The following is an 8,645-nucleotide window of genomic DNA, read 5'->3' as shown; positions in this document are numbered from 1 at the left end:
TCATTTTTTGTAACGTGGTAACAAGATGAGAATTGAAAGCAAACTGAATGTCGATACACCTTACCGACTGCGAGTAAAGCCACCCACGCTTTAACTTGACAGGCTGTATACATATAGAGTCATAAGGGATTCATAAATTCCATAATTTCCAAATTTTAGCATAATTCTCTCATTTTCCTGAATTTCTGCTGCTTACTGGAGCTCTGGCCAAAGAAACATCAGCAATTCCCTTTTCCGATGTATCCGTAGAATAAGAAAGTGCCAATTTGATTTTATCAATCTGTTAATTCCGTTTGTGTATATTGTATATTTTGTGTACTTTCTTCGTATATATTTTCTATGTGTTTCGGTGCTTGTTCCCGTGTTATATCAGTGACATGCCGTTAGTGAAATTAATCTTTACGTGCCTCTAAATTCAATTCATCCGGAAAGCGCTTATTCTACGCCGAAACCGCATTTTTGCAAAATAAATTGTACGAAACATATAGATTTTCCAATTTTAAAACAGTTTTCGTGAACGCCAATATTCGATTGTGTTCAACCTTCAAAAAGTCATTATTGATGATTAGTAGTAAAGCCAGCTAGATATAACGTATTTTTTCTGGAAACCGCAATTAAAATTATGAATTTTATCCGGCAAAAGTGATTTTTGAATTTTTACTCAATTTTTGTGTTCGAAATATTTTGTCCTAAGCTTCAGTTTTATATTTTTATTCCTCCTTCCAAGTTTTCAACTACTAAGTATAGATTGTGCGTCTTTTTTGTTTTATCCGCATTTCAATACGTGTTTCCTTTGACTTGAAAACGATTTTTAAATGTTAATCTATTTTCGGATTTAATTATTTTCCCTCTCGAACAGAGTTCTCAACCTATCGGTTAGGCAATTTTGAGTTTACAAACTTGTGTTAAATTCTTTCGACAACCATGGCCGAAAACGCGCAGGCTATGCTTGACATTATGTCAAAAATGACTGAACATTTAACCTTACAATTGGCTTATGCGAATGTGCCTTTGTTTGACGGTATCCTTTACGAGTTGCGCGGGTTTATCCAGGAGGCTGAAAATGCCTACTTTCTCTCAGAACATCTGAAGTCCCATTTGGGTTTGGATAAGTTTTCCACTAGCCACTATCTCGTAAAGTTGGGTCGCGTAAAAATGGAGCATGACGAGAGCACCTTGGAATATGGTAGGCGCGTGAAAAAACTCGTAAAGAGTGTTAAAGCTTCGATGAACGAGAAATATGCCGCTGCTGAAATCGAGACCCATATGAAATTAGTCAACGACCAAGCGCGTGATCAGTTTCTTCACGGGCTCCACGGGAGTATTGAGATTCGCGTGTCTGGTGCCAAACCCTGCTACTCTCGACGAAGCTATAAAAGTTGCACATGGGGCAAATTTGCGAGTTAAAGATATGCCTGAACATCATAACTGGGGGTTGCGGGATCCTTCCCCTGTCGCGAGAATACAAACTCCGAGCTCTTTTCGCGCCAGCCGCGACCCCACAGCAGAACAATATAGACATTTTCTCATAGCATAATTTCATAATCCCTCACGAAATTCTTCGTCAGGGCAATCTGGTCGAGTTGCGTTGCTCACTAGAGAGAAAGCTGGCAATTTAGAATTCCAACAATAAATTTTAATAGCTACTTACGAAAATCAATTTTCTTCTGGAGGTGCTAGCTTACATTAACCCAGCACCTCCACTTCTTAAAATCATTAGATAAGGAAAATTTAATTACACCAGAATTTTGGGCTTTTTTGGGGCTCTTGAAATCCGCGAAAAAATTTCCCCAAACCAACCCTTAACTTCCAAAATCAACCCCCTTGAAAAATTGAAAATTTCCAGTAATTTAATCAGGGGAAAGTTTTGGGCTTTTTTGGGCTCCCAGAAAACACTCACTTCGATATTTGGTCTCCAACACTTACGGTAAAAAATTAACCCCTTTATAACACGTAGATATGAAATTGTCAAAAAATAACTTTTTTTTAATTTTACAGCTTTAATAGATTCTCTGATTTTTGGGCTCCTAGAAGATACCCAATACGGTTTTTGGGCTCCAACCTGTAACGTAAAAAATCAACCCCTCTCTACCACGTACATACGACTTTCTCAAAAAACTGCCTTTTTTTTAGAATTTTACAATGTCAATAGTCTCTGATTTTTGGGCTCCTCGAAAATACCCGCTACGATTTTTGGGCTCCAACCCTTAACTCCTTCGTTGGCATTGACGCAAAATGCGTCAAAATTTTTCGTACCCTGCGTGGCATTGACGCAAAATGCGTCAATCTTCTTTTTTTCCATTTAACTTACTCCGATTTTGCAGTCAAGTCTTGCCCGGAGGGTTTTGGTGTCACTGAATCTGTAATCAAAATTCCAAAAATTCAAAATGGCGGATCCAATATGGCGGACAAAATACAAAAAACGGCTCAATTTGGATAAATCTCAGTACTCACGGGTTTTGGGGGTTGCTGAATCCGAATCTGAAGTCAAAATTTAAAAATTGTAAATGGCGGACGAAAATACAAAAAACGGCTCGATTTAGATAAATCTCGATACTTAAAAATTCGAAAATTCAAAATAGACAGACTAAACCATACAATGTAGATCCTACTGTTGGCTTCGTAGAATTTACTAAACGAAGTAGTAGGCGACCCCCAAAATCCGTGAGTGCTAAGATTTATCCAAATTGTGCCTTTTTCGTATTTTTATGCACCACATTATATCCGCCATTTAAAATTTTCGAATTTTGACTACAGTTTCGGATTCAGCGACTCCAAAACCCCCAGGATACAAATTTTCAGGATAAAAAATATTCCTGCCATTTTGGGCACCTTTTGTCGAATTCTCTCTGCCAACGAAGGGGTTAATGTCAATAATCAATCCCTCTCTACCGCGTAGATCACTGAACCCGATAATGCAGTTATTTTTAAAAATTTATTATTGGTTATTCATATTTCAATAGTGTCCTATATTACAATGTTCGTATGTGTTACAGTAACCTAATAAATAACAATTACAATTTTTGGAATTATTGTTGACATTTAATTACAAAAATTAAAATTTTTTAAACAATAAAACGGCGTCAATCGTAGTAAACTTGGATAGATATATCCACAATAGAGAAATATATTGCCAATAAGAAAATCTGCCCGCCGAGAGGGTACATTCTCATAGGGCGCTGATTCTGATAATTTTATTTTTATCGAAAAAAGTCATAGGAAGAAATTGTTCGAATTTCCGAGTATTATAAAAAACTGTACATAGATTTTTTAATCTTAAGAGAAATGGTCAACAATTTTTTTAATGCGCTCACTTTTTTAATTTTCATTCAAAATAGCTGGTTTGCTAACTTTTTCATTCATTTTAGGCCTTCAAAAAATCTGCCAAAGCAAAATCCAATTTGATTTGATCGTCAAGATTTGAGCAAAACTAACAAATTGAAATATTATATAAAACGAATACCTTCTCATTAAGATGAGAATGTAAAATCAGAAATTTTCAATATGCTGTTTTTTTAAAGTTGACTGCTTGGGGTATTTTCTAAGAGCCCAAAAATCAGAGACTCTATTGACAAATTACAATTCTCAAGAAAGTTATTGTTTGAAAAAGTCGTATCTACGTGGTGGAGAGGCGTTGCTAATTGACGTCAAGGGTTGGAGCCCAAAAATCGTAGTGGGTATTTTCTAGGAGCTCAAAAATCAGAGACTCTATTGACATTGTAAAATGCTAAAAAAGGTTATTTTTGGACAAAATTGTATTTAAGTGTTAGAAAGGGATTCATTTTTGACGTTAAGGGTTGAAGCCAAAAAATCGTAGCAGGTATTTTCGAGGAGCCCAAAAATCAGACTCTATTGACATTGTAAAATTCTAATAAAACTTATTTTTTGGCAAAGTCGTATATATGTGGTAAAAACGGGTTGATTTTTTACGTTAAAGGTTGCAGCCCAAAAATCGAAGTGGGTGTTTTCTGGGAGTCCAAAAAAGCCCAAAAATTTCCTTTTATTAAATTATTGAAAATTTTCAATTTTTCAAGGGGGCTGATGGGAAATTTTTTTGTGGATTTCAAAAACCCAAAAAGCCCAAAATTCTGGTGTAATTGAATTTTTATTATTTAGTGATTTTAAGAAGTGGAGGTGCTGGGTTAATGTGAGCTGGCACCTCCACAAGAAAATAGATTTTTTGAAAAAAGTAAAATAGCCCAAAAATTTTAATTGACGACCAAAAAAAAAAAACAGCCCAAAATTCTGAGCTATGAATAATCCCAAAATTCGATTGTTGAGGTACTAGTTTAATGGACCTGGAAATGTGCCTGTTGTGATTATTTTTAATTTCAAGTATTTTTTACTGTTTTAATTGATGAAAGGTGACACTAGGTTCGTGTGAGATAAGAGAGTTTCATAGCTGGTTTTTTTGAATAGTTATTTTTAATTTGAGTTTGTTTTGGCGGTTTTAGCTGAAGAATGTTGAGACTTGGTTTTTTAAATGTGATAGGGGTAGTTTTTATATCTTGTTTAATTTTACCTTGGAGATGAGGATATGAACAACTTTTTTGGGAAGGTGTTTGTTTTACTTAATCTTGATTGTTTTTTTTTTGGCTGAATTTTTTTTCCTTTTTTGATTTTGGTTTTTGTCTGAAGGCAGCCGAGTAGGATTAGGTTACATGCATCGGTGGTGCTTTTTATTTGGTTTTTTTTTTATTATCACTGTGGGAGTGCAGGTATAGTTTAGATTTTTTAGAAGAAGAATAGTATAATATTTTTATTTTTTATTTGAAGGGTTGTTCTTGAGAAATAATTTTTTGCACATTTTGATAGCCCGAAAAGGGCCAAAATTCTGACGCTGTTAATTTTTTTAATTTGCTCTAGTGGAAGTGTTGGCGGACAGCACCTCCAATCGAAAAGTCCGTTATTTGGCGAAAAATAAGAGAGTCCAAAAATCGGTATTGGTGCCCAAGAAGAGCCCAAAAAAGCCCAAAAGTCTGATATGCTTACATTTAGTTTAGGGGCCTATTTAATTTTAAGGGTAGCTTTCAGAAGAAAAGGGTTGTTTTTTCAAATTTAATTTTTGCATTCTTAAAGAGCCTAAAAAAAGCTTAAAATTCGGGTGCTGTTGGTTTTTTCAAATTTTCAAATTTTCTGTACTGGAGGTGCTAGCGGTCAGCACCTCCACCTAAAAGGCCGGTTTTTTGAGAAAAATAAGAGAGCCCAAAGATCGTAATTGGTTCCCAAGAAGAGCCAAAAAAAAGCCCGAAATTCTGATATGCTTACATTTAGTTTAGGGGCACATTTAATTTTAAGGGTAGTTTTCAGAAGAAAGTAGTTGTTTTTAAAATTTAATTTTTGTTTTTTTGAAGAGCCCAAAAAAGCCCAAAATTCTGGTGCTGTTGATTTAGAATTTTTTTTAAATTTTCTGTACTGGAGATGCTAGCGGCCAGCACCTCCACCTAAAAGGCCGGTTTTTTCAGAAAAATAAGAGAACCCAAAAAGTCGTTTTCAGAAGAAAAGGATTGTTTTTTCAAACCAAAAATTATGGCATAAATAAAATACTGAAATTCCGTTGTGGAGGTGCTAGTGGAAGGCACCTATTTTTTTAAACTAAATACCAAAACATCGACAACTGTAATTTGGCGATAGTGACTTCTTTTTTGTTAAAGCTCATTAGGCTTTAACGGATACATTCTAATCATGTATCTCAACTTGTATATCGTTTCCATTAATGTATATTATTACAATTCATAACATGCATTGATATTAAAACAGAAGTCATTTCATTGCCTCTTCAAAAAATGCGAATTCTTTAAAAAACTTTGTTATTGAACATTTTACTGCAACTTCAGCCGGTTTTTCAAAAACTGAATTTACTCATTTCCAATTTTATTTTTCCGATTTAAACGTAGCACATACGGTCGAAACATCAGCCTTAACTTTTTTCAACTTCTAAATTAAATCCCTACCTCAGTGACCCACAAACTTCAAATAATGAGGTTTTTGGGGGCAGGGGTGGAAGGCGGTTCGTTTCAACCAAGAGTCATAGCTGGCAAGTGTTTTATGCTGAGAAGTTCAACCATCCTTCAACAGCGCTTTGTTAGATAGGAGTTTATATGATCTCATTTTCACATTCCCGGCCCACAGTGGGAAAAAATAATATTTCTGGTTCAAAATAACGTAGAGTCCACAAATATCGAGCGATTTTAACAAAATTTTTTTTTAAAAAGCTGTTTATTATGAAGATTATTCATTATGAAGATCCCAAATGAAAGTCTAATATCGTAACAAAAAAGAACTGTTCTGTCGACAGATGCCCCAATAATGCATTTGTTTATTAAATTTGTTATTAAAAAAGCATAAAATTGATAAAATTTTTTGGAATTTTGCTTAAATTGTCATGAAGTTTCCAACTGAAAAGACTGCCATTGAAAAAACCGAATTTTTCTGTCGACAAACGCCCAAATAATGCATTTTTTATTGAATTTGTTTAAAAAATCATGAGATTAATAAAAAAAATTATGAATTTTGCTAAAATTATTATAAATTTCCGACTCGAAAAAAATTGACATAGCAAAAAAACTAACATTTCTGTCGAAAAATGCCTGATTACTGCATTTTTACATTAAATTTGTTTATAATATAAACAATTATAATCAGAAAAGAAATTGTTTTACATAATATTGTTTCTATTCCAATTTCTTGCAACATCACTTGAAAAAAACGTGTATTTATGGAAAATCGTAAAAAAAATTTTGTCAACAAATAATTTGTTGATAACAAAATTTTTGTTATATATTGTCTAATATTGGAATATCTTTAACTAATGTTATTTTATGCAACTTGAGCGATTTCAACCATTATTCTGTTATTGACGAGCACCTGGAACGTCAAATAGAAAAAGGCCATTGTTTCGTCATATTTGTTTATTTATAAAAAAATTGAAAACCTTATTAAAAAATCAGGCTCAATAAATCTCTTAGAAATTTTATTGGTTTTTTTTTTTTAATTTTTTGTCGAAATCGGTGAAGATTTGTGGGCTGTACGTTATTCTGAACCAAATAAGTCATTTTTCTTCCCAATGTGAGGCACTCCTTTAGGTACGAAACCAAAAACTTTTTTTTAGAATAATCTTGCAGGGCATTAAAAAAGAAACATTTTTTATCGTGACTTTTTTTGTGAAATTTTGGTTTTATAGAAAAAATTCATTAGAATAAATTGTTCGTCTGTTTGAATACTATGAATATCCGTACAAAAAATTGTTTAATTTTGAAAAAAAGTCTTAAAAATTTTCAAAATACGCGCACTTTTTGAATTTTTATCCAAAATGGCTGGCTAACGAAATTGTCCTTTATTTTAGGAAACTAAAATAGTATACCAAAGGACAATCCAATCTGTTAATTCTTTCAAAAGTTATCGTGCTTACAACCTAAAAATCTACAGACACATAGAAACACACACGGGCACACACGCATCAAGGCAGAACCATTTGTAAAAACCTGTTTTTCGGATTCAGGGGGTCTCAAAACGTGGACATTTAACAAAACCGGGAGGGATCAAATTTTATACAAATTTAATACTTTGTCTTGATGAGAATGTAATAAAAATAAAGAAATGTCTTATGATTTATAATATATAATCTTGCTTTTTGATGTATTCTAGACTTTTAAATAAATTGTACCATTTTGTTTTGATAAAACCAATTGGATTTATATTAATTAATAATAAAATTAATAATTTATTTTTGCTAAGAGTAGTTTTTTGGAGCATGCTCGTAGGGGGGGGGGGTGAAATAATAAAAAATGAATGCATACCTCACATTCGAGAAAGTGATTTTAACAAGCTCAGTAATTTGTTCCAATTTGTCCCAAGCAAATAATCCAAGCATTTTAAAGAATGTTGATGTTATGTTTATTTATGATGAAGGTCTTGATAAAGATCTTGAAAGTAAAAAATAAGGCCAGGTGCCAGTAGCAGAAAATTTGTAAATAGAAGTTGTTATTATTCCTTTAAAATATAAATTAATTTTTCTTATCAAACAAAAAAGTTTTTTATTAAACTAATTTATTTACCTAAGTAATTCTTTTAACACTTAAAATTTTGCCAATTTTTTAATATTTGTATTTGGCTTTATTTTTTATTTCATAACCTTGATATTTTGACACCTTTACATTTTGAAACCAAGTGATGAATTTTACAACTTAAATTGAAAAATCTTTAACTGGAATTATTGAAATTCAAAACAGAAAAAAGAACTTTCAACTAAAATGATTATTCTCTAACTAAAACAGTTGAATTTTTTAACGAAAAGATAAATATTCAACCAAGAATATTAATTTATATGAAAAACTACGAATTTTCAACTAAAAGAGATAATTTTTTTACCAAAAATTTAAAAAATTAAATTTTTAGTCCAAAAATGAGCGTTTAAACAATGAGGTACATTTTCAAATGCAATTATGGTTTAATCTGATAAAATAATAGTTACATTTAAGTTTAAAAAAAAAATTGAAATGAAAATTCTGCATTTTCTTTGAAAAGTTTCATTTACTTCATTGAAAATTAAATTATTTTATTGAAAAAATTATTGTTCCTTGGTTAAAAATTTGTTTTTTCATTAAAAATTTTAGTGTTCTAGTTGAAAATTTATCATTTTGGTT

This window comes from Belonocnema kinseyi, chromosome 5, assembly GCF_010883055.1.
Source record: "Belonocnema kinseyi isolate 2016_QV_RU_SX_M_011 chromosome 5, B_treatae_v1, whole genome shotgun sequence".
Lineage (NCBI taxonomy): Eukaryota > Metazoa > Arthropoda > Insecta > Hymenoptera > Cynipidae > Belonocnema > Belonocnema kinseyi.
Note: the sequence above shows the minus strand (reverse complement) of the source record.